The sequence below is a fragment of the Trichosurus vulpecula genome, chromosome 1, assembly GCF_011100635.1.
Source record: "Trichosurus vulpecula isolate mTriVul1 chromosome 1, mTriVul1.pri, whole genome shotgun sequence".
Classification (NCBI taxonomy): domain Eukaryota; kingdom Metazoa; phylum Chordata; class Mammalia; order Diprotodontia; family Phalangeridae; genus Trichosurus; species Trichosurus vulpecula.
The window spans coordinates 251,212,113-251,237,280 of NC_050573.1; the positions used below are offsets into that span (position 1 = coordinate 251,212,113).

Here is a 25,168-nt window from a genome sequence, read left to right on the forward strand (position 1 = left end):
AAAAGAAATGGACATCACTGTTAGGAAGTGAAAGGATCTTAGTAGGCTAAACAATACTACAAACAAACAAACAAATAAATAAAATAAAAAAAGATGAAATTGAATTTGGACAAAGGTCTTATATTTTGGTTCAAAGAGAAATGAAGAGCTGGAAAAAGTTCATGTGATAAAATAAAAAAAAATGTCTAAGGACTTCAAACTTCATATGTCAAAAGTATGGCATGTGATCAACAAGAAAAAGGAGATATTTTGATTTTATGTTGAATCTGAAGTAGTGTAGTATCAATAACATAAGAGATGATATGACTATTCTGTTCTTTCCAGGTCAATCTAAAAGTGGTCAATTGTATTATGTTTTGAATGCCATTTTGAGGATAGAGAACCTTCAGAAAAGGGTGACTAGAATTATAAAGAATATTGATAACATTGCATCAGAGGCTGAACTAAAGAAACTGTTTCTCTTGATCTGGAGAAGAAAAAGTTTGGTGGTTTAGCATAATATCTGGCTTCAAATATTTGAAGTATTTTTGTCCTCTGAAGCCAGAACTAGAAAATATGAATAGAAGTAGCTGCAGAGAGACAGTAGTAGATAGAGTCCTAGACCTGTAATAAGAATGACCCGGGTGTGAATCCTGTCTCAGACATATACTAGCTGTAAGAACTTTTACAAGACACTAAACTCTAGGTCTCAGTTTTTTTTTAATCTGTAGAATGAGAGATTTGAACTCCATCATCTTTGAGAATCTTTCTCTCAATTCATGATGATGTGAACTTCTTCCAAAAGGAAAATATTACTGTCCATAGAAAAATTGGCTGCTTCTACAGGTAAAAGGTTCCTCTTCACTAGAGTACTTCAAATAAATACTAGATGACTATGTCATAGATATATTGAAGAGAGGATTCTTGAACTAGATATCCACTCAGCTGACTGTGATATTGTGTGGTCTCTCAAAAAAAAAGACTTTTATAAGAGATCAGGCTGATGCCACTTTAAGAATTCACATAAATTTTAAACATAAAATCAATTAAAATTATGTGGTCCATGACTGGATTAATAAGTAGGATTTAATAAATAAATTTGAGATGAAAATATCTGTAGGACATATGTGTTTTTACCATTGTTTTTACTAGGTGGATATATTAATTACCATTTAAAGCCATTTCCATTAGTATTTTCAAACACTTTTGAATACTGTTTAATTCTGGTGGCCAAAATTTCTGCAAGGGATTAAACATACTTTACTATGTCACATTTGGAAATATGGACAAATACCCAAATAGTTCAGTTCTCAGGGATTTGATTTGAAATTAGTATAAAGTCAATATTTCTTCCTTTTTTTTCCTCCCTGTCAAAGAGAGGGACAATTAACTTATTTATCATTGCTGTTGAGTGGATTCATGATTCAACAAATTTGATCTCCAGGTGAAACACACTATAAAAATAGAGTGCAGTTAAATAGCAAATAAAACAAAGAAGTTCTTAGTACATACATACAAGTTGGGACTGGTAGACGTGATTTAAAATGTCTCAGCATATAGAACTGTGATTTCATTGCTGAAGGAGTTTTAGGATTTTAGTGTTTTGAAACTTTTTTAATAACTTTTATCTTTTTATTTTAGTAGTTCAGCAGCTTAAAACTTGTCTTTTCTCCTATAGATGAACAATAAAACAGAATATTTATGTTTTGTGGGTGCATGTATGTATGCACATATATACATATATAATATGCATGCATTTTTATATGTAGTAACCTTTTATATGCAAGATTATGTATGCCTGTATGTTTATACACATGTATAAATTTGTATGTGTAAGCTTGTATATTTATAAACGCGTAGTTCTATAGTTTACCATAAGAAAATAGCTATTCAAAGTTTCTGTCTTCCACAAGGATGCTGGCAAGAATATGGGAAGGCCTCTGACCCTGAATTTGAATAATATTGTAGACTAACATCAGAAGGCTGAACTGGTTACAGAAATTATTGTGGTTGGAAAGTGATTGTTTTGATGGCACCACTTTATATTTTGTTTCTCTTTCAAATATCACTACCAATTTCACTAAACAATAGACATAGTACATGTGCGTGTGTGTGTATGTGTGCGTGCATGCATGAGAGAGAAAGAGAGAGACAGAGACAGAGAGAAAGAGAGAACAGATAGGCATATAAATATAATTAACAAGCCCCTAAATATTGGGGGAGGAGTGGGAAGACTTTTATTTTTCAAAAGCAAGTCCTATGAGAGTTAAGACAGTTGTGTATACCCGCTATGATTGTCAGCTCATAGAGTTTTCTATGCTATAATTCTCTTTAAACCCTGTTCTATTTATAAATTCTATTTTTACATGCTGGAAGTACTAACATTATTTTAACCCTAGGAAAAATATAAAGGAAAGTTTTGCAAAATTCAATATTTTTAACCAGTTTTGAATGCAAATATAAGCTAGACAGTCTGTGTATCTGTTCTTCAGTTTCATTTAAATGTGAATACTTTCATCCGTTGGGAATGAAAACACAATATGGAAACATTCATACACTACCGGTGAACATAGCAATTAAAAAAAAATCCTTTCAACTGTTTTATGGCACAGGGACACTTTAAAACTTGAAGGGAGAAAGCCCTGCAATTTAAAAAGAGAAAAGTTTGTAAGGGAAATTATATTTATTTAGATTTAAAAATCATAATGTGGGAATAATAATTTGTTATGGGATGCCTTAGAACAGCTGTTCAGGTCTATTTTATAAATTACTTGGTGGGTTATGGTACTCAGAAAGCCAGCTATTTTATTGGTAGAAAAAAATAGAAGGTATTTGTAGGTGGTTTCAGAGATTCTACAATGTTTTAAAGGGTTAAAAAAGCTACATGTGAATCACATAATTTTCCTTTATGTTCTTCACATTATTTTTTCTGAATATTAAGTGATATGTAGAAATAATAAGGTAGTATTTGTTGAATTTAAAGAAAAACTTGTTCTATAGATTTTTCAAGATATGAACATATCCTTAAATGAATTCCCCAAACTATCTAAACTGGATAACATGATCAGTTCTCCAGATGTAAAGTGATTTGTAAGAAGACCTAGATAGGTAAATATCATTTACAAGTGAATGATACATACCCAAAACTCTAATATTGTGTTTATTTAGTCAGCTGTGTTTAACCAATAGAAATATGCATAAATCCTCTTACTCATAAACAGCCAAACACTTGACAAATAAATTCTTAGCAATCCTTGACATCACAAACTTGTCTTCATGAATTTAGCACTGAGGAGATTTGAAGATTCTATAAAATCTTCCTTCTGTTCTAATTATGTATATTTCCTGTCAAACTGTAACACCAGGATAATAGGACAGCTGATGTTTGTTACTGTTGTTCTTTTTTGTTGGCTGAAAAACCAGGAGGGCTCTCTCTTCATTATTTAAAATACATTAGCAAAGAATAGCTTCTGGTCACAGTAGTTGTGTCACTTCATCCAAGATAGCTTATGGAGGATTTTATTTTATTCTTTTTATGAGACAATTATAACAAAAGCATTTATTAATCCTCAAAACTTCAAGACTATAGGTAATTTCTTAAGCCACTATTCCTACAAACACTTTAAACCATTTTTTGGAGATAAAACAAAACAAACAATAAAATACATTTATATGTATCCCTTTTGGGACACTGAGTTACTTCTACTTTGCTTCTCTTAACTTGACTGTCAACATCAAATGCTGACTCACTAGCTGTCTTTCTAATTGCATTGTTTTTTACTCCTTGAATGCTGAATTCAGTCATTAACTGACATCCTGCTGGACTGGACAGATTAATCCACTTTACTGCAGTCATGATCACTTATATCTGGAAGTGTTTTCAGTTGAGTATTTCTGATATTCAATCTAAATCATTAACTGCAGTCCTGCACACTCGCATATGATTCACATTAGCTCTTCAATTACCTGAACAAAAAGAAGTAAATCATTTCATTTAGGAGCATATTTATCCACTAGGTATTGTGGGGGTTTGGAGAGTTTATGGAGAATGGGTAGCTGAAGAAAATAAAATTTGATTCACTTCTTACTTTTTTCTTTATACATTGAGTCAAACCAGTCATGCTATTAACGGCTAGTGGATAAGGAAGAACTACAGTTGGGGTTTCTTGAATGCAACTGAAAGAATAAAACCTTTCACTTAATATTACAGTTGGAAAAAAATCCAGAAGAAATTGATAATCAATGTTTATTGCCAGGGTTGTAATTGTATTCTATATCTTATCTTGCAATATTAATACCATAATCAAGTAGTGTGCACATATATGTAAGTATATGTGTTTACATGTATATGTATGTGTGGATATACATATTATATTCTAACACACACATAGAAAGATAAAGCTCTTTCTTTGTATATCTTTTTTTCTACTGCCAATAATAACAAAATAGTTTTCTTCTTCTTCCTCCAGTCACCAGGTATGAAAAGCCTTGTTTTAGAGAAGTGATTCTTAACCTTCACTGTATATTTGTGCCTGTGTGTGTGTGTATGTGTGTGTGTGTGTGTGGTGTAGATATTATATACTAATAAAAGCACATCCATGATATGGATATAAATATATAATATCTTTATACATATATAACATATTTATATGCTGCATGTATGTACTATGTATGCACACATAAGTATTATATAACACAGATGTACACATGTATATATATCACATATGTATATGTGTATATACATACATACATACATATGAGAGAGACAGAGAGGGAGACAGACAAAGAGAGACAGAAAGAGAGAGAGAGGGAGAGAGAGAGAGAGAGAGACTTAAGTGTGATAGAGCTATGCAAATTCATCAGCCTCTCTCTTTCTGTCAGAATCATCAGTGTCCAGCATCAAAACAAAAATCAGGACCATTGGTGTCATCCCAGTCATCCCAGAATCCTGGTGCATCATCTTGGCATCTTTGGTATCTAAGCACTCCATCGAGTTTGTTTCAGCTTCCTACATAGACATATGAACTAATTATTCTGATCTGCCACTCCACTGGGAGAGGTTTTTACCTGCTTGGAGTAGACATCTCCCTAGCTCACCAATGGGTTTAAGATCTGTAGACTACCCTCAACCTGGTTTAGCCTTTCTGCTAAGAAGGTTTTATTGGATTGTGCCCTCTCTGTATGGTACAGTTTCTTGGAGCCACACAAGAGAGGTAGATGACAGATGGATACCAAAGGTGGGTGAGCAGCCCTAAAAGGGACTTTTCCAGCTCACTCAAAAGCAGTGCTGGTGCTCATTGAACACCCCATACTACACACACAGACACACACAGACACACACACACACACACACACAGACCACAGAGTCCTGGCCCATGTAATACAACACTCACAGAGTTCATATTGAAAAGAAGCATGGCATAATGAATGGAAGACTGACTTTGGAGTTAGGAAATGCTGAATTCAGGCCCAGAGTCTGTCAAATAAAAGCTGTAGGATTACAAACAAGTGTCAGAACTTTTCAGTGCTGGAGGTAAGAATCCAAGTGTATAAATGTCTTTAAGTTATCCATCCATACCAGTAGATTGATTGTTCATTCTTTATACTGGGAGATCTTTACACCAATAGACTCACAGACATGGGATAATAAAGAAAAGAAAAATAAATATAGGAAACACATAAAAAAACCCTATTCAGTGCTCATTTGTCTGACACATTGATTCTATATAAATACATAGAAGGGTGTTAAAGACCCTTCTTCACAGGTTTATCAGGGTAAGTTTGAACTCTCCTGAGAAGTAGAGATAACTTGAGGATCATTTATCAGTTGCATATTATCCTGCAAACAGCCAAAAAGAAAGATAAATTGTTAAGTGCTTAATATAAGTAAAGAAAAAATCTAGTGAACGGTTTGGGGGAATATAGGTTGCCATGCATTAGGCATCTGTTCGATTCTTAGTAGATATGTTGGGCAAGAAATCAAAACTCTAGTCACAAATGATACTTTCAAAAAAAGGACTAGAGAAGATTTAGTCCTTGAGATTCAGCAAAAATCCCGACTTTAACCAAGATACACTATGCTGTTCAAAGTAGTATCTTCATCATTGGTTTAGCACAATCTAAACAAGTCTCTGGCCTGAAAAAAGCAGTAATCTCAAAAGGCCAGAAGAACATTTTTGCTTAAATAATAGATATAGTGAAAACAGTAAGAAAGACAAGGGATGAATCTCAACAGCAAACTATAGTCTATAGAAGAAAAGCCCCATTCATTTTCTGAAACTTTGAAAGGTACAATTGTTCCACAATATATAAAAGCATATGTTTTCTAACAACTATGATATTGCATTTAATTTTGTAAAGCATTTTGTCTTAAATTCCCTGCTACTTCTTCTGTCTTTCAAAAGAATTATAATAATAATAAAAAAAACCATTCCCTGCTGGGTTTATTATTGTGTGCCTGAAAGAAGCACAGTCTGTATATTATTAGCACTTTCTTTTTAATAGTATTAGAGTCTCACAAAACATCAGGAAACATTATAATTTCCCAGTCATACAAAAAATATGACAGGTAAATTCTATACATTTATGAGAGACAGCCATTGCTTAGTGGTGTGGGAGCTAGCCTCAGAATCCAGAAGACCTGGGTTTAAGTTTTCTCACATCCTGGTTATGTGTCCCTGAACCCCTTATTTAATCTCTTGGTACAGCAGGAAATTCTCTAAAACAGTGAATTTTAGAGCCATTATTGATTTCCATAAGTAGAAGGATTTTCCTAACTGGGAGTTCCCTATGTTTACACACATGCATACATATATGTGTATGTAGAAGGACGTTATGTGCATAGATACTTTTCCAGGTGTGTATAAATGCATATATACATATGTGTATATGTGTATAAACAAACTGAAGCACTAACCCTATGTATTATCTATCCAAATGTATATCATAATTTGGATACAACTGTGAAGAATATCTTTTATCCACTTGTTTTTGCTTTCAAACAGAATAATCTCTTTCATGTTGTTCTGGTTGTAACTGGAGAGTTTTAATAATATTGTCAGTCTCAATACGATTAAAGTCACTAATTTATGTATGGGTAGGAGGATTTGGGGAGCCTCAATATCATTAGGAAATGCATTTTCTGTTTAAAAACTCCAAGTTATCTACTTAAAATAAAATGGGTAAACATATCTCTTCTCATTATCTATTGAATTTTATTTCCATAATAAGTAAATCATCAAAGTTTTCCCCTTAGTCACATGTTACAACATCTTGTATAATGATAGTATTTGCACAGGAGGCATTTTATCTGAGGAGACCCAACAAAGGTCTACTTTGTCCAACTGGGTCAGTGCTTTTATAAAACCTCCAAATGGCCAGCCCAGTGATATCATATAGTCTATGATCATCTCAGTGAGCACTAACAGCATAAAAATGTGCTCTGCTAGAGAAAATTGTCTATGAAACCTGTTTGCTCTCTTTTTGTTTGTTTTCATTGAGGATGTTCTCTATATGTATAAGATAGTTCTCATAGAGATTTTATGGGAATGAGAAAGCAATCATTTGAGGTGGGAATTGAATGAGTCTTCTTAGTATCCTGTCTTGATAAAAACAAACAACACGGACCTTTCCATTATTTTTTAAATCTTCCCCTCTTTGTGATACCTTGAAAATAGATTTTTAGGATTCCTTGGAATTGATTTACTTCTAGCAGAGATTTCTTCAGGACATATTTATCCACATCTAGTACATTCTTTATAATCAGTAGTCATGATGAAAGTAACCTCTACTACTATCAAATGACAATGGGATACTTAGGTAAAAAAAAATAAAGACTTTGTGTTGAATGATAGTTGCTGCTTGTGGTTCTTCTAATCATTTGCAAGATCAGACACCTAGTGAACTGACCACTTTGACCATTCAATGACTGGATAGAATTAACTAATAATTTCTCTGCAACCTGCCTGCAGACTCCTCTTAGAATAGAGCTATTTCTACCAAAGTGAGAAGGAATTTTGCTACCATAACAAATCCTGCTATGACATTAGCATTTGCTGCATCATATTCTTCAGCAAACCACTGACTGGGAAATTGGATCCTAATGTATATTGCTTTATCTCTTGTGGGCTTTGGAAGGTAAAATAATACCATGAAAGATGTTTTGTATTGCTTTTATTTTATTCACGCAAATAATTTGGTTTTCCATTCATCCTTAGCAGGAAATATTTCCAAAGTATTTGTTTATAAGAAGAAGAATAGGGGAAGAGAAGAGAAAACAGGAGAGAAGAGAGAAAGAGGAGAAAAAGAGAACTAATCACTCCCAGGAACCAAAATGGAGGAAGAAGCATAAAGTCACCATCAAACTCCCATATTGACCTTTAAAAAATAGCAGCCCAGGAAAAGTCCTGAAGCAGCTGAGCCAGGGGAAGCCTGGGAAAATTGGATAACCGCCAAGAAAGGTTTCCTTCTCTAGTGTAAAAGGGGAGTGCATTCCAGGACAGAAAGTGTCCCAGCAAGCTGATTGCAAGTCCCAACTTCAGCAAATCAGTGGGAGATCTTGAGCCCCAATCTGCTGGAGCAGGCAAACACCAACACCAGTAACCACCATGCACCTTAGCATAGCCAGGGGAACTGGCAGACTCTGACTTGAAGAACCAACAGATGTGCCAGTGCAGGCCCAGGAAGGCCAGAACACTATGTGCTTCAGTATAGATCCAGGGAAATGCTGAAGAACCCCACGTGGCCTCAGTATATGCCAGACATCACTACTAGGACTCCAGCTTACCCACAGGTAAGTTGACAGATCCCAACAGCCTCCAGCTGACAGCAAAGTCAGTGACCAGGCCCCTGGCTCACAGGACAAGAAGATTGGGGGAGTGCCCCCTGTACCCCAGAACCAGAGCTCAACTTTAAAATCCAGGAAACAGGCAAACAAGATGAACAAAACTCAAAAATGAATGATGACCATAGACTCATTCAATGGGGAAAAGGAAGATCAAGAATCAAATTCAAAGCAGGATAGTATCGTCAATATACCATCATCCAAAAACATAAAAGGGAATATGAACTGGTCTCTAGCACAAAAAAGCCTTCTTTAAAAAGGTCAAATAAGAGAGGTAGAAGAAAAGTAAGAGTCAACATATTAGAAAAGGAAGGGCAAAAATTAAGTGTAGAAAACAAGTCCTTAAAAAATACAATTGGCCAAATAGCAAAAAAATGCACTGAAGAAAACAACTCCTTAAAAAGTTGAATTGGAAACCCAAGGGCGGAGCCAGGATGGTGGCTGGAAAGCAGGGAGTTGCTTAAGCTCTCCCCCAAATGCCTCCAAACACCTGTAAAAAATGAACAAATTCTAGAGCTGTGGAACCCATGAAATAGCAGAGGGAAAAAGGTGTCCAGCCCAGGAGAGCCTAGATGGTGGCTGGGATGGGTCTACCGCATGGCGCTGGCACTGGGAGTGGAGTGCAGCCCAGCATGAGCCATGGCAGGACAGACCAGACCCTGAGTCAGCCAGGCCTAACAGGTCTTGGGGCCATGAATCAGTGAGCTGTGGCAGTTACCAGCCTTCTCAACCCACAAACACCAAAGAGCAGGTTAGAGGAAAACTGAGGAATGGAGTTCAGAGCTGTCCAACCACCAGCCCTTGGGTTGACGGAGGTGGTGCAGATGGTGGCAGTGGCAGCAGCAGTAAACTCCTGAGGCTGCTTCCAGAGCTACAGCATCAGCTGCTTCCTGAGTCCCTGGTTCACATGGTGGGAGAAATCTAGCAGCGGGTCAGAGTGGAAGTGCAAGGAGCACTTTGTGGGCACAAAGGCAGATTCTCTTGCTGTGCTAGGGATCTGTATTATGTTCTGCTTGGTGGTTCTTGGGGGAGGAGGAATGCTATTGTGACAGAGTCAGTTGTGATGGTGAAGTAGAAGTAGCTCTGAAAACAGTAGTGATTGCACACTAAAGCTTGGGACAAAGCACTCTCTACTCTACAAGCAGTCATATCCAGACAAAAAGCTCAAGGGTCAAGTAGTTGGCTGGGAACATGAACAGGCAGTGGAAATGAACTCAATCTCAAATGCAGACTCAAACTCAGAGTCTAGATTCTTTTTGGTGACAAAGAAGATCTAAACATACAGCCAGAAGAAGTCAACAAAGTCAAACAGCCTACATCAAAAGCCTCCAAGAAAAATATGAATAGGTCTCAGGTCACAGAAGAGCTCAAAAAAGATTTGGAAAAACAAGTAAGAGAAGTAGAGGAAAAATTGGGATGAGAAATGATGTGGGAAAACCATGAAAAACAATTCAACAACTTGCTAAAGGAGACCCAAAAATACTGAAGAAGATAAGACCTTACCCAAATGTCAAAGGAGCTCCAAAAAGCCAATGAGGAGAAGAATGCCTTGAAAGGCAGAATTAGCCAAATGGAAAAGGAGGTCAAAAGACTACTGAAGAAAATACTACCTTAAAAATTAGATTGGAGTTAGTGGAAGCTAGTGACTTTATGAGAAATCAAGGTATTATAAAACAGAAACAAAGGAATGAAAAAATGGAAGACATTGTGAAATATCTCATTGGAAAAAACACTGACCTGGAGAATAGACCCAGGAGAGATCATTTAAAAAATCATTGGACTACCCGAAAGCCATGATAAAAAAGAGCCTAGATATCATCTTTCAAGAAATTGTCAAGGAAAACTTCCCTGATTTTCTAGAACCAGAGGGTAAAATAGAAATTGAAAGAATCCACTGATCGCCTCTTCCAAAAGATCCCAAAAAGAAAATTCCTAGGAATATTGTTGCCAAATTCCAGAGTTTCCAGGTCAAGGAGAAAATAATGCAAGCAGCCAGAAAGAAGCAATTTGAATATTGTGGAAACATAATCAGGATAATACAAGATCTAGCAGTTTCTACATTAAGACATTGAAGGGGTTGGAATATAATATTCTGGAGGTCAAAGGAACTAAGATTAAAACCAAGAATTACCTACCCAGAAAAACTGAGTATCATGATCCTAGGCAAAATATGGATTTTCAATAAAATAGAGGACTTTCAAGCTTTCTCAATGAAAAGACCAGAGCTGAACAGAAAATTTGACTTTCAAACACAAGAATCAAGAGAAGGATGAAAAGGGAAACAAGAAAGAGGATTCATAAGGCACTTGTAAAAGTTGATCAGTTATGTTTACACTCCTACATGGGAAGATGATGTGTGTAATTCATGAGACTTTTCTCAGGATTAGGGAAGTTGAAGGGAATAGAGGCAGAGGGCACAGGATGAGTTGAATATGAAGGGATGATATCTAAAAAAATGAAATAAATTTAAGGGGTGAGAGAGGAATACATTGAGAGAAGTAGAAAGTGAGAGATAGAATGGGGTAAATTATCTCACATAAAAGTGGCAAGAAAAAGCAGTTTGGTGGGGAGGAGGTACACAATTCACTGAACAGAACTCCTTGAAAAGTAGAATTGGTTAGGAGTGGAGCCAAGATGGCAGAGTAAAAGCAGGGAATTACTTGAGCTGTTCCCCAAACCCCTCCAAATAACTGTAAAAATGACACTAAACAAATTCTAGAGCAGCAGAACCCATAAAATGACAACATGAAACAACTTTCCAGCCCAAGACAACCTGGAAGGTCAACAGGAAAGATCTGTTGCACTAGTCTGAGAGAAGAGTGCAGTCCCGCATGGCCCATGCTGGCATATAAGGGCCAGAGCAAGCCTCAGCAGATTGAACCACTCATAGCCATGGAGGTTTCCAGACTTCTCAACCTGCAAATGCCAAAGATGACTTAGAAGATCAATAGGGAAGTTCTGTTGAACCTGGATGAGAGAGGAGCAAGGTCCAGCCCCAGCCTCAGCACCATGATGGTGGCAGTGGCAGCAGTAGCATAGGCTGCTTTGGGAGCTCTCAGCCCACAGATGTTGGGGGGGGGGGGGGTCCAAGGCTGTTCAGAGGTGGATTGCAGAGATCTCTTTGGTTCCAATGAGGTAGGATTCTCTTCCTTTTCCCATGTTTGGACCAGGTCACAATCCTGGTTGGTGCACCTGGGGTGAGGGTGAGCACTGGCATGGTGGAGCTTGTGGTGGCTGTGGAGACGGAATCCTTCTCACAGTTCCAAGGCAGCCAAGAGTGCTTGTGGTCAGTCACAGACCAGTGTACAGACCAGGGGAGGGGTAAACACCTCTCCTTTCATCATACAACCATGGAAGAACTAAAAATTTACAGATCCTTAGACATATCTCTGAAAACAGTTGCACAAATCCACTGAAGCTTGGTACAGTATACCCTTCATACTGGAATTAGAGACCTACCTTAACAAAGAGCTAAAAAGTCATGTAATTGGCTGGGAAGATGAGCAAATAGTGGGAAAAATATTAAACTATAGAATCTTACTTTGGTGATGAGGAAGATCAAAATATATGATTAGAAGAAGACAACAAAGTCTAAGCTCCTACATCCAAAGCCTCCAAGAAAAATATGGATTCATTGCAGGCTGTGGAAGAGCTGGGAAAGGATTTGGAAATCAAGTAAGAAAAGTAGAGAAAAATTGGGAAAAGAAGTGAGAGTGACGCACAAAAATCATGAAAAATGAGTCAACAGCTCGGTAAATGAGACCCGAAAAATGCTGAAAAAAATACCTTAAAAAATAGATTAACCCAAATGGGAAAAGCGGTGCAAAAGCCAATGAGGAGAAGAATGTCTTAAAAAGTAGAAATGGCCAACTGTAAAAGCAGGTCTAAAAGCTCACTTAAGAAAATAATTCTTCAAAAATTAGAGTGAAGTTCATGGAAGATAATGATTTTATGAGAAATCTAGATATTATAAAATGGAACCAAAAGATGAAAGAAATAGAAGACAATGTGAAATTTCTCATAGGAAAAAAACAACTGACCTGGAAAATAGATGAGGAGAGATAATTTAAAAATTATTGGACTACCTGAAAGCCATGATCCAAAAGAACCTAGACATCATCTTTCAAGAAATTATCAAGAAAAACTGCCCAATGTTCTAGAATCAGAGGGGAAAATAGACATTGAAAAAATCTACTGATCACAACCATGAAAGAGATTCCAAAAGGAAAACTCCCAGGAATATTGTAGGCAAATAGCAGAGTTCCCAGGTCAAGGAGAAAATATCACAAACATCCAGAAAGAAACAATTCAAGTATCATGGAAAAACAATACAGATGACACAATATTTAGCAGCTTCTATATAAAGGGATCAGAGGGCTTGAAATATGATATTCTGGAGGTCAAAAAAAGCTAGGATTAAAACCAAGAATTACTTACCCAGCAAAACTGAGTATAATCTTTATAGGGAAAAAAATGACTGTTCAATGAAATAGAGGGTTTTCAAGCATTCTTGATGAAAAGGTCAGAGCTGAATGGAAAATTTGACTTTCAAATGCAAGAATTAAGAGTAGCATGAAAAGGTAAACAGGAAAAAGAAATCATAAGGGACTTATTAAAGTTAAATTGTTTACATTCATGCATGGAAAGATGATATTTGTAACTCATGAGACCTATCTGAATATTAGAGTAGTTGGAGAGAATTTATGAGTGTGTGTGTGTGTGTGTGTGTGTGTGTTGTACATGTATATGTATGTAGGTGAATATATGTATATATACACATAAATACATGTACACACATGTGTGTAGTTAGATAGATCAATCGATTGATACATAGATTGATAGATTGATGGATAGATATAGATAGATATAGAATAGATCTCTATCAATCGATCTATCTATCTATCTACACACACACACACACACACACACAACAGAGGGCATCGAGTGAGCTGTATATAAAGGGATAATATCTAGAAAAGGAGGGGTAGCAATCCTAAACTCAGACAAAGCAAAAGCAAAAATAAATCTAATTAAAAGAGATAAGGACGGAAAATACATGCTGCTAAAAGGTACCATAGACAATGAAGCAATATCAAGATTAATATGTTACAAGTGGTATAGCATCCAAATCCTTAGAGGAAAAGTTAAGGGAGTTACAGGAAAAAATAGAAAGCAAAACAATACTAGTGAGGGATCTAAACCTCCCCCTCTCTGAACTGACAAATCTAACCACAAAATATACAAATAAAAATGAAATTAAGGAATTGGATAGAATCTTGGAAAAGTTAGATATGGTAGACCTCTGGAGAAAATTGAATGGGGATAGAATGGAATAGATCTTTTTTCTCAGCAGGACATGGTAACTACAAAAAAACTGAGTATGTATTAGGGGCAAAAGACCTTACAATCCAATGCAGAAAGTAAGAAATACTAAATGAATCATTTTCAGATGAAGAAGCTGTAAAAATTACATGTAATCAGTAGTCATGGAAAGGTAGACTGAAAAGTAATTGGAAACTAAATAATTTAATGCTAAAGAATGAGTGGGTCAAAAATCAAATAATAGAAGCAATCAATAATTTCATCAAAGAGAATGAAAATAATGAGACAACATGCCAAAACATATGGGATACAGCCAAAGTAGTTCTTAGGGAAAATTTTATATCTATAAAGGCTTACATAAATAAAATAAAGAAAAAGGAGTTCAATGAATTGTGTATGCAACTAAAAAAAGCTATAAATAGAAAAAATTCACCCCCTCCAATTAAATACCAAATTAGAAATTCTAAAATTCAAAGTGAGATTAGTAAAATTGAAAGTAAGAAAACTAGTGAACTAATTAGATGAGGATTGAAACAAAGATGTCCATTATCACCACTGTTATTCAACATTGCACTAGAAATCTTAGCTTTAGCAATAAGAGAAGAAAAAGAAACTGGAGGAATTAGAATAAGCAATGAGGAAACAAAAATCACTCTTTGCAGATGATATTATGATAAAATTAAAGAATCCTAGAGAATCAACCAAAACCTACTTGAAATAATTGACAACTTTAGCAAAGTTTTATGATATCAAATAAACCCACATAAATCCTCAGCTCCCCTATGTATTACTAACAAAGACCAGCAGCAAGAGATGGAAAGAGAAATTCTACTTAAAGTGATAGTAGACATTATAAAATATTTGGGAATCTACCTGTCAAGACAAACCCAGGAAATATATGAACACAATTACAAAACACTTTTCACACAAATATAGTCAGATCTAAATAACTAGAAAAACACCAGTTGCTCATGGGTAGGCTGAGCTCATATAATAAAAATGATAATTCTACCTAAACTAATTTACTTATTCACTGCCATACCAGTCAAACTAACAAAAAAAAATATTTTATGGAGCTAGGAAAAACAACAAATTTCATCTGGAAGAACAAAAGTTCCAGAATATCAAAGGAATTAATGAAAATAAATTCCAGTGAAGGTAACCTAGCCTTTCCAGACCTAAAACTATATTATAAAGCATCACTCATCAAAACTACTTGGTACTAGCTAAGAAATAGAGTGGTGGATCAGTGAACTAGGACAGGTACAGAAGGCAGTATTCAATGACTATAGTAATCTACTGTTTGATATGCCCAAAGATTCCAGCCTCTGAGAGAACAACTCACAATTCAAGGGGAAAAAAAAAATCTGCTGGGAAAACTGGAGAATAGTGTGGCAAAAACTAGGCATAGCCTGAAATCTTAAACCATATAAAAAGATTAAGTCTAAATGGGTGCGCAATTTTAATTAAAAAGATGATACTTTAAACAAATTAGAAGAGAAAGGAATATTTTACCTGTCAGATTCATGGAGAATGGAAGAATTGATGACCAAACAAGATATAGAGATCATTATTAAGTGTAAAAGAATGATTCTGATTAAATTAAAAAGCTTTTGCATGAACAAAGCCAATGCAAGCAAGATTAATAGGGAAGCAGAAAGCTAAGAAACAATTTTTAGAGCCAGTGACTCTGATAAAGGCTTCATTTCTAAAATATATAGAGAACTGAGTCAGATTTATAAGAATATAAGTCATTTCCTATTTGAAAAATGGTCAAAGGATATGAACAGGCAGTTTTCAGATGAAGAAATTGAAGCTATCTATAGTCATATAAAACAATGATCTAAGTAATTATTAATAAGAGAAATGCAAATTAAAACAATTCTGAGGTACCGCATCATACCTATTGGATTGAATAATGTGACACAACAGGGAAATGACAAATGTTGGAGAGGATGCAGGAAAATTGGAACATAAATTCATTTTTGGTGGAGTTGTAAATTTTCCTTCCTTATCTCTTTTAATTAGCTTTATTTTTGCTTTTGCTTTGTCTGAGATTAGGATTGCTTCTTTTTTTTTTCACTTCAGCTGAAGCATAGTATATTCTGCTCTATACTTTTACCTTTATTCTGTGTGCATCTCCCTAAACTGGTGGAGTCCCAAACATTCTGGAGAACTTTTTGGAACTATGTACAAAGGGCTATAAAATTGCACATACCCTTTGACCCAGCAATACCACTTCTAAGTCTGTATCCCAAAAGAGATCACGAGAAACAGGAAAAGGATCCACATGTACAAAATTATTTATAGCAGCCTTTTTTGTGATGACCAAGAATTGGAAACTGAGGAGATGCCTATCAATTGGGGAATGGCTGGAAAAGTTGTGTATATGAATGTAACAGAATACCATTGTTCCATAAGAATTAGAGAACAGGCAGACTTCAGAAAAACCTAGAAAGTTTTACATGAACTGGTGCTTAGTGAAATGAGAAGACCCAGGAGAACATGGTATACAATAACATTGTATACAGTACAAATTATATAAATACTGTATGTAAACATTGTGGGATGTATACAGTACAAATTATATAAATACTGTATTCTAACATTGTGGGATGACCAACTTTGATAAACTTTAGCTCTTCTCAGCAATGCGATGATCTAAGACAATTCCAAAAGACTCATGATAGAAAATGTTATCCACATCCAGAAAAAGAACTATGGAGTCTGAATGCAGATTGAAGCATACTGTTTTCTTTCTCTCTCTTTTGTTTCTTCTTTCTCATGGTTCCCCTTTGGTTCTAATTCTTCTTTATAGCATGATTACTATGGATATATGATTATATGATTGTATACATGTAGCCTACATCAGATTGCATGGCATTTTGGGGAAGGAAGATTGAAGGGACAGAGAGAAAATTTACTGTTCAAAATGTTATAGAAGTTAATGCTAAAAACTAAAAATAAATTAATTAGTTAAAAAAATTAAATACAAAGAAAAGGAGACAAGAAGAGATAAGAATAGAATCTCTCTTCATGCATTCATTAAAATATATAATCCTAGGATATCATCATATGGCATGTAATTATATATAAATATTATAAACATTTTTAAAGATAGTCCATGTCTAAGGTGAATGCGAAATATTTTAGTCCCACAGGGATCTTTACTTTCAAGATGAATCTTATGGGAAACATGGGGTATTTAAAAGTTTTTTTTTTTAATTTTTCTGCCCACCTTCACTAATCTTTTGTGTATTTTGTGTTTTCTTTCTGAAATAGTGAAATAAAATATAACATTATCCAATATCTGACATCCATACATTACATCGTTTAATTTTGTGCAGAGGAACCTTACTATCTGCATGTGAAGAACCCTAAACTTGAGCCATCCCATTGCTTTAATTTCCTAAAAGTTTTACACCAGAGTTGGGGTCATAGCAAATAAGAGAAACTGACCCCCTCTTGCCATTCAAGTCTCCAGGACTCAGAGCTACAGTTCTACCCAACATGAGTCATTTTCTAGTTTCTTAAGAAATGAGTCTCTCTCTGTCTCTCTCTCTTTCTCTCTCTCTCCCTCTCTCTCTCTCTCTCTCTCTCTCTCTCTCTCTCTCTCTCTCTCTCTCTCTCTCCCTCTCTCTCTCTCTCTCTCTCTCACTCTCTCTCTCTCTCTTTTTCTCTCATACACACACACAAGGCAGAGAAGTAACATAGATCTCATTGGTGTGTGTTTAGGAAACTCCTACCAATTTATGCTATAGGTGAGAGATCATAGTTTAACATATAATCTTAGATAATTTCCTGGGGGACTGAAATTAAGTGACTTGCTCAGAATTATGTAGCCAGAATGTATCAGGAGATATATCAAGCCATGTTATCCTGTCTCTGAGAATGGCTCTCTATCCATTGTTCAATGTTGTGTATATATATACATATATATGTATATATATGCATATATCTATTTTTGTTCTTGAATATCCACATCTGTATCTATTTTAGAACACCACATGATCGTTAGTTTAAAATTCAATATTTTTATGGGAAAATATTTTAACCTTAGTTTGTACATTGCTATGTACCATTAAGACCATGACATGAGCATCTATTTGTAAGGGTCTGCCTTCCATTTAGTGGAAAATATTTCATATACATGTGGGAAGCCAAAGGTGGTTAGTCACTTCTGTTGAAGAGCAGTAAAATTCATCAAGAATGTGAGTTTTTCATTTTGATGTGAATGGCATCATTTTGGATCTCTTATGGAAAAAAAAAAAGATGATGTCTCAGTTCTCTTCCCCACAGAAGAAATTTCTGTACATTTCTCAGAACCAAGTATATTCTAAATGAGTGTAATTTGATACCAAGGGTCACATTTTTCATGAGATTTAACTGAGCCGTTTTTATTTTGCACCTGCCCAGTTGCAGACATGGAATTTAATTGTTCCTTTGGTTGCCTGATTACTTTCATATTTGGCCATTTATGCCATGAATGTGAGGCTGAATTGTGTCATTATTGCTGCCCTGGGGAAATTATGCCAGAAACTGACAATTTATGGGCCTAATTTAATTGTAAAAAACAAATGTTGAAAAAAAGGGTAGCTATCTTTTTTTTTAAGTTGTCTTATGTTAAGTCATATAAATAATTTTATCTATTCATGAGAGCAAGCAGAGTTATTGGGTCCTTGAAAATAGGTTTCAAAGGGTAAAAACATTGATTGCAAGCACTTTGCTAAGAAATTAACACATATTCTTTCAAAATATTCTAAGTCTTTTATGCCTCCAAATAATTAGCTCTAAGTCTATCATATCTGCAGATGAAAAACTGAAATGTCACCAAATGGGAATGTGGTGATTTTTCATTTTTTTCCAGATGCTTATCCACAGTCTGGATGCTAGTTGTTATTCAGAAGAATATCAGTGGTGTACTACAGATGTCTGTATTAGAGCTTTCTGCCTACAGCCTGATTCAAACATTTCAGTTACAAGTACTTAGTACTTAGTATACCAGTACAGCCAACACAATCAGAGGCATTTTCAGAGGACTTTCAAAAATGCTCCTTTCATCACAGTGAAAATATTTGAGTCTATATCTTTGCTTATTTCTTCTCTGAGGAAATTATAAGATAGAGAAAAGGCAAATATGACTAAGTACTTAGGGCTTAATTTAAATTTAATTAACATATCCTTATTGAGTGTCTCCTATGTGTCTAACAATGTGCTAAATACTTTTGGAAGCATATGGCTTTGTGTCTTCCTCAAGGAGCTTACCATCTTACCTGGGGAACAACTTAGCATACACAATATAATATGAAAACAATTATCTGCACATCTATGAAAATGATGAAGTGAAAAGAGTTAAGGATTTGGGATCTACAGACCTTGGTTTGAATGTCATGCCTGCCACTTACTAGATGAATGAACTTCCTTATGGCTGAAACTGAGTGAGAAATGGAGGTGGCATTGAACACAATGTTCTCTGAGGTTAGTTCTAATTTTTAACCTGTTGAGTCATTAGAAATGTTATAAGAGTTGGGTTTGAGCTGGTCTTTGAAAGCTGAGTATGATTAAACTAAGAGGAGGAAGAATAGTAAGGGTCATATACCTTGTAGCCTGTGTACATAAACTTTAAAATAGGACACATGCCACATTCACATAATCCTTAAAAATACCAGATCTACTTGGAGATAAACAACCCCCAACAAAGAACACATACTAGTCAACTCATTTCAGAATTAGCCAAGTTAAAGATGAAGCTGGGATAAAATAAAAGAAAAACTAGTTCAATTAGGTCAACAAAAGTGAATGCAATATTTTTTCTAAGTAAAACAGATGACATTATATGAACTGATGCAAAGTGTTTGAGGTGAATGAAGAGAATATTGTACACAGTGAAAACAATATTGCATGATGACAAACTGTGAATGACTTAGCCATTCTTAGCAATACAATGATCCAATACAGTTCCAAAGGACCCATGATGAAAAATGTTATTCACCTCCAGAGAAAGAACTGATTAAGTTTGAATGCAAATCAAAGCATACTATTTTTCATTTTCTTTATTTTTTATGCTTTGGAGTCTATGTTTTCTTTTACAGCATGAATAATACAGAAATATGTTTGGTATAACTGTATATGTATAACCTATCCTACATCAAATTGTTTTCCTCATCAATGAGAACTTTTGGAACTCAATTTTTTTAAAAATGCTTTACTTTAAAAAAAAGCTGATCAGATGCAGCCTAGAGTATGCTTAGAGAGTTAATATTGGAGTTAGGAAGACCTGAATTCCAGTCACAACTGTGACACTTAAGTGCTGTGTGACCCTGGGCAAATCACTTATACTTTCAGTGCTCCAGGCTACTTTCTAAATAGGTTCTAATCTGCATTAGTGGGGGAAATATCTCAGCAAGAACTACTGATTCTGTGCCAGACTGGGTCAAATCAAAACCTCCATCAGTGATAGTTCATAGTTGTAAATTACAGAATTCCCCAAACTCAGAAGAAGCAGTATTATGAGGAAGTGAAATAAATGACAACGTAAAAAACAAACAAACAAACAGAAACACGTAATCCTCTGTGATCCCAGAATATTTGTTTGTATGCAATAAGAGAAATAAAACATTGTAAAGCTTACATATTACCAGACTTTCTTGGGTACCCAGTGATTAAAAGAGAAACAAAAAATCTGATTTCTCTTTGAATGCTAAGTATATAGGAAAACATTTGGATTGCTGACATGGGGCTCTCATCAAAATACCCAAATGCTGTCTTCATTCCATTGACTGCCTGTTTGATAGTCATGTTTTCGAGTTTTGCATTGCTCCTTAAAGTTCTAATGCTCAGAATTAAGTTTCTCATTGTTCCTGAATTTAAGCACCAAAAGCTAATGTGTATCCCAACATCCAATGCTGATACACACAGGTTGATAGGTGATTCCTAGAGTATGCAAATTTTGAATCTGCAATGAATTCCCCTCAAAAAAATCAAGGCAACTGATTATCTCCTGATCCTACAGATCCCTTAAATAAACATTTCCTTATTCATACTGCTATAGTATTTCTCCTGTACTTACTTCTTATACTCTATCAAAACAAACCTGAAATCTGATTGGCTTTGTTAAGCTACAAAATTTAATTCTTTTTTTAAAAAAAAACAATATATAATTTATTTACATACTTAAGAAAAGGCTGTAGAAAATGGACATTCAGTTCCATATTTAAAATACACCTTTTGTGTTCTGTTATTCAGAATTCGAATTCTAAATTAGACCATCCCTCTCTCAATACTTTGGATCTTAGCTCCAACAAGCCTCAAGGTAACATGGGAGTTATTATTTTGCTTCCCGAATCAGAGAAATTTGTATTTTTTATGAAAAAGGATCATGTGCATGAAGTCTAGAAATTCAGGATATTCAGTATATGGCATTTTCTTTTTTCCTTAATAAAGAGTCTGGATCCCTATTATATCATCATCACTAAGTCTGAAGAGTTTTGGGTCTTGGTATTGATAGATGGGGTACACAATGGAGTCTGAATCCTGAGAGTGTCATAGACCTAGGGCATGGCCTATTTCATGAACAACCACCGGGAAGAGGTTGATTCCCTCTTCAGAATTTGACCAAGCTTCATCATTGTCAATGTGGACAGTTCCTTGGTGGACAGGATGTGGGGCAAAAGCATGAGCTAGGATTTTTCCTTTTCTATCAAAGGGGTAGCCATCTCCATGATCTCCATACAGGAAAGCAAACTCAATGTCAGAATCTTTTACATACACTCTTCGGAACTTCAAGGGTGTCACACTGCTCCAGACTTCTGCTGCCTTCCTCAATATTCTTTCAACTGTCCTATGACTCATGACCCTTGCATAGTTGAAGACACTGTAAGTTATGGGGTTATTTTTTATTTTGGGTTTCCCAGGAAAAAATGAGTAGTCAGCAATATCTCGGACCCCACATTGAGGCTGCCTTATGATGGCTTTGTGGGTTCATCCAACCAGCCAGTTTCTTCCAGCCTGAAGAAATGCTGCAAGAATCTCGATTGATCCTCTGGAGTAGAGTACAAGGATTCTTCTTTGGTGAAGAAGAATCAATGGAAGTAATCCTTAAGGAAGTCCAAATCATCAAGGATATTTTTGGGGATAACTGGTAAGGACAAACAGCAGGGCAGGGAAAAGGCAAAAATGAGAAGAGTAGACAGCATGATTAAAGTTCAGGCTCTACTGCAGGCTATCCAAAATCTAATTCTTTATTTGTATGCCCAACACTTACCACAAAACCTGGCACATAGTAAGCATTTAATGAATGCTTTGTCATTCATCCATCCATCCATCCATTTGTTTCAATTATCCAATGCATACATTCATTTAGTTATTCATTCATTCATTTTTATTCTAATCAGTGCCAGCTTATTAATTTGTCCACAAAAGGAAAGTATTCTAAGAAGTGGCGAGTTTTATCTTTTAAGGTGAGAATTAGGAGCAGAATGGTTGATTATGTCAATTTGCAAAATTAAAAAAAAATTCCATAAGGAAATTATGGCACCTATTTGGGTGCTATATTATTTAGAAAAAAAGAGAGAATATATAGCCCAACACTTTGAATTTATTGATGAGAAAATGAAAGGTAAGAGAAATGAAGTGACATGCCAGAATTCATATTACTAAGAAGCGATAGAACTAGGTTTGAAACCAGACCCACTGAATCCACATGAGGGAATATTTATGTTGTACCATATTGCCTTTCTCAATGATTCTGCTATCCATTTAAAAATATGCAGGACATCATTTTATTTGATTTATTTTTAACTCTTAAGAAATAAGCTACAATTTTTAATCTGTACTGCAACTCTGGGAAACTTTTTTGGATACTTATCTTGAGAATTAAATTCTGCATCAAATAAACTTGTTTTGATGAAAATAAAAGTTTTTCTTTGCTTGTTTGTTTTTGTGACCCTGCAATGCAAATATGCAGACCTGGGGAACCTAAGGAAGAGTAATACAGTTATTTGGATATGTTAAATACATTCAAATCAGTAAGGTAAGGAGCTTATTTTTTCTGTTTTCAGAGGAAAAATGGCCTCACTAAGATATCAATTTTGGCCTTCAAAGAAGAGTGAATTTTTGTGTGGAAAAGTCATAAACAAGTCCCTAAAGGTACTTAGCAAATTTTATAATCAGCTAGTCATTCATCGGAATTAGGACATTAGGATGACTAGCTATTTGTCTGAGATATTTCAGAAATATGCTCTAAATGTTGTAGATCTGTCTCAAAATCTAAGGAATTAAAATAAATAAATAAATGAAGATAGATAGATAGATAGATAGATAGACAGACAGATAGATAAGCAGGCTGATTGGAATATTTCCAGTCCCTAATAGAAAAGTCAACAAGCCAGACATTTGTAGTCAATTTGTGAATTAGCTAGAAAGAATTCTACATTTTGGCCAATGACTGAATATCCCTAATCCTGTAAAAAGTCAAGAGAGCATCATACTTGGAATACCTTATATTTTATAAGGGCATAATTAGTTAAAGAAAGCTTTCTCCTTATAAGATGCCAAAGATTTGTTTCATACTGGTTAGAGGCTTAGATTTGGAGTCAAAAGCCCTGTGATTTAACCCTGCCTCAGATACTTCCCATGTGACCCTGGAAAAGTCATTCAATTTCTCTAAGCTTCAGTTAACACCTCTTTAAAATGGGGATAGTAACAGAACTCATAACATCCAGTTTTTGTTGGGAACAAATGAGACAATACAAGTAAAGCCCACAAAGCGTATTTATATAGCTTAGGATAGGTTTATATATTATTCATTTGAAACTTAACTAAAACTTTTAGAACAATTTGTATCAATTCTATTATTATGATTTTTCTTCCAGGAAAGATTTACAGGTTACCTTTATTGAATCTTATATAAGGGTACAACTTTCTATAAAAATGCTTTCATTACACAGTTACAGTACACTACACTTTTCTCTCATCTCCCTTCCATTTGGTCTTGTTTCCAGTATATGCTGCTGTGGAATCTCATGGAGTTAGCAGGTTGACAATGTTTGTACTTTGAATGGTTATTAATAAAGAATTTTCCATATCAATCTAATAATTATATCTATTGAGAGTCCCATTTGAATAGTAATTGTATTAGCAGTGATAACAGTAGTAGTAGTAGTAGCAGCAGCCGTAGCAGCAGCAGCAGCAGCAGTCGTAATAAGAAACATTTATATTGTCCTTACTATTTGCCAGGCGCTGTGCTATGTACTTTTTAGAAATGTCATCTTATTTTATCCTCATAGCAACCCTAGAAAGCAAGTGCTATTCTCTTTATTTTGAAGCTGAAGCTAATATAGGTTGTTGTTTACCTAGGGTCATACAGGTAAATAAAGGTCTGATGTCAAATTTTAATATAACTGTCTATATGGCAATTAAACACTTGATCTACATTTTATCTTAATTAGAAATGCTGACGAGATATCCTCGATGTCTTATTAGATTAATTTTATTTGATTAGGTGATTTTGGGGGAGGAGTGTGTTTTTGTGTGTGTGTGTGTGTGTGTGTGTGTGTGTGTGTGTGTGTGTGTGTGTTAGGGAAGTAGGACTGCACAGGTGAAATATTTAACTCAGTGAATATTTAACATCTCCAAGACAAGAAATATCAAATACAGAGTTAGTGTAAGAACCATCAGCATAGGTAGAAGAGGAGAAAGCCCAGGAAAGATGTACCTCAGAGTAGGCCATGTTTGAATGAACACACTATCCATTTGATTTCAAAGATTCCACCCCACCACCACTCTCCACAATATTCCCATCTGTCCCTAAAACACTATATATACCTCAGATCAATGAGTTTAAGTGAGATTTTGAACATAAGAATGTGTTTAAATTTCAACTTCAACACATAAGATGTGAATTTTAAAAGTAATATCTTGCAAATTACATAGTAATTACAGTTACAAACAGCTTTCATTTATAATTCAATATAACAAATTCAGTCAAGAAAATGTTTATTAAGCACTTAATATAAAAAAGATCAT

General features: G+C 35.1%; 1 pseudogene; it reads right to left on the reverse strand.

Annotated features, from left to right (window-relative positions):
* Window positions 1-21,577: 21,577 nt before the first annotated feature.
* On the reverse strand, window positions 21,578-22,338 carry LOC118848592 (annotated as a pseudogene).
* Window positions 22,339-25,168: the final 2,830 nt, after the last annotated feature.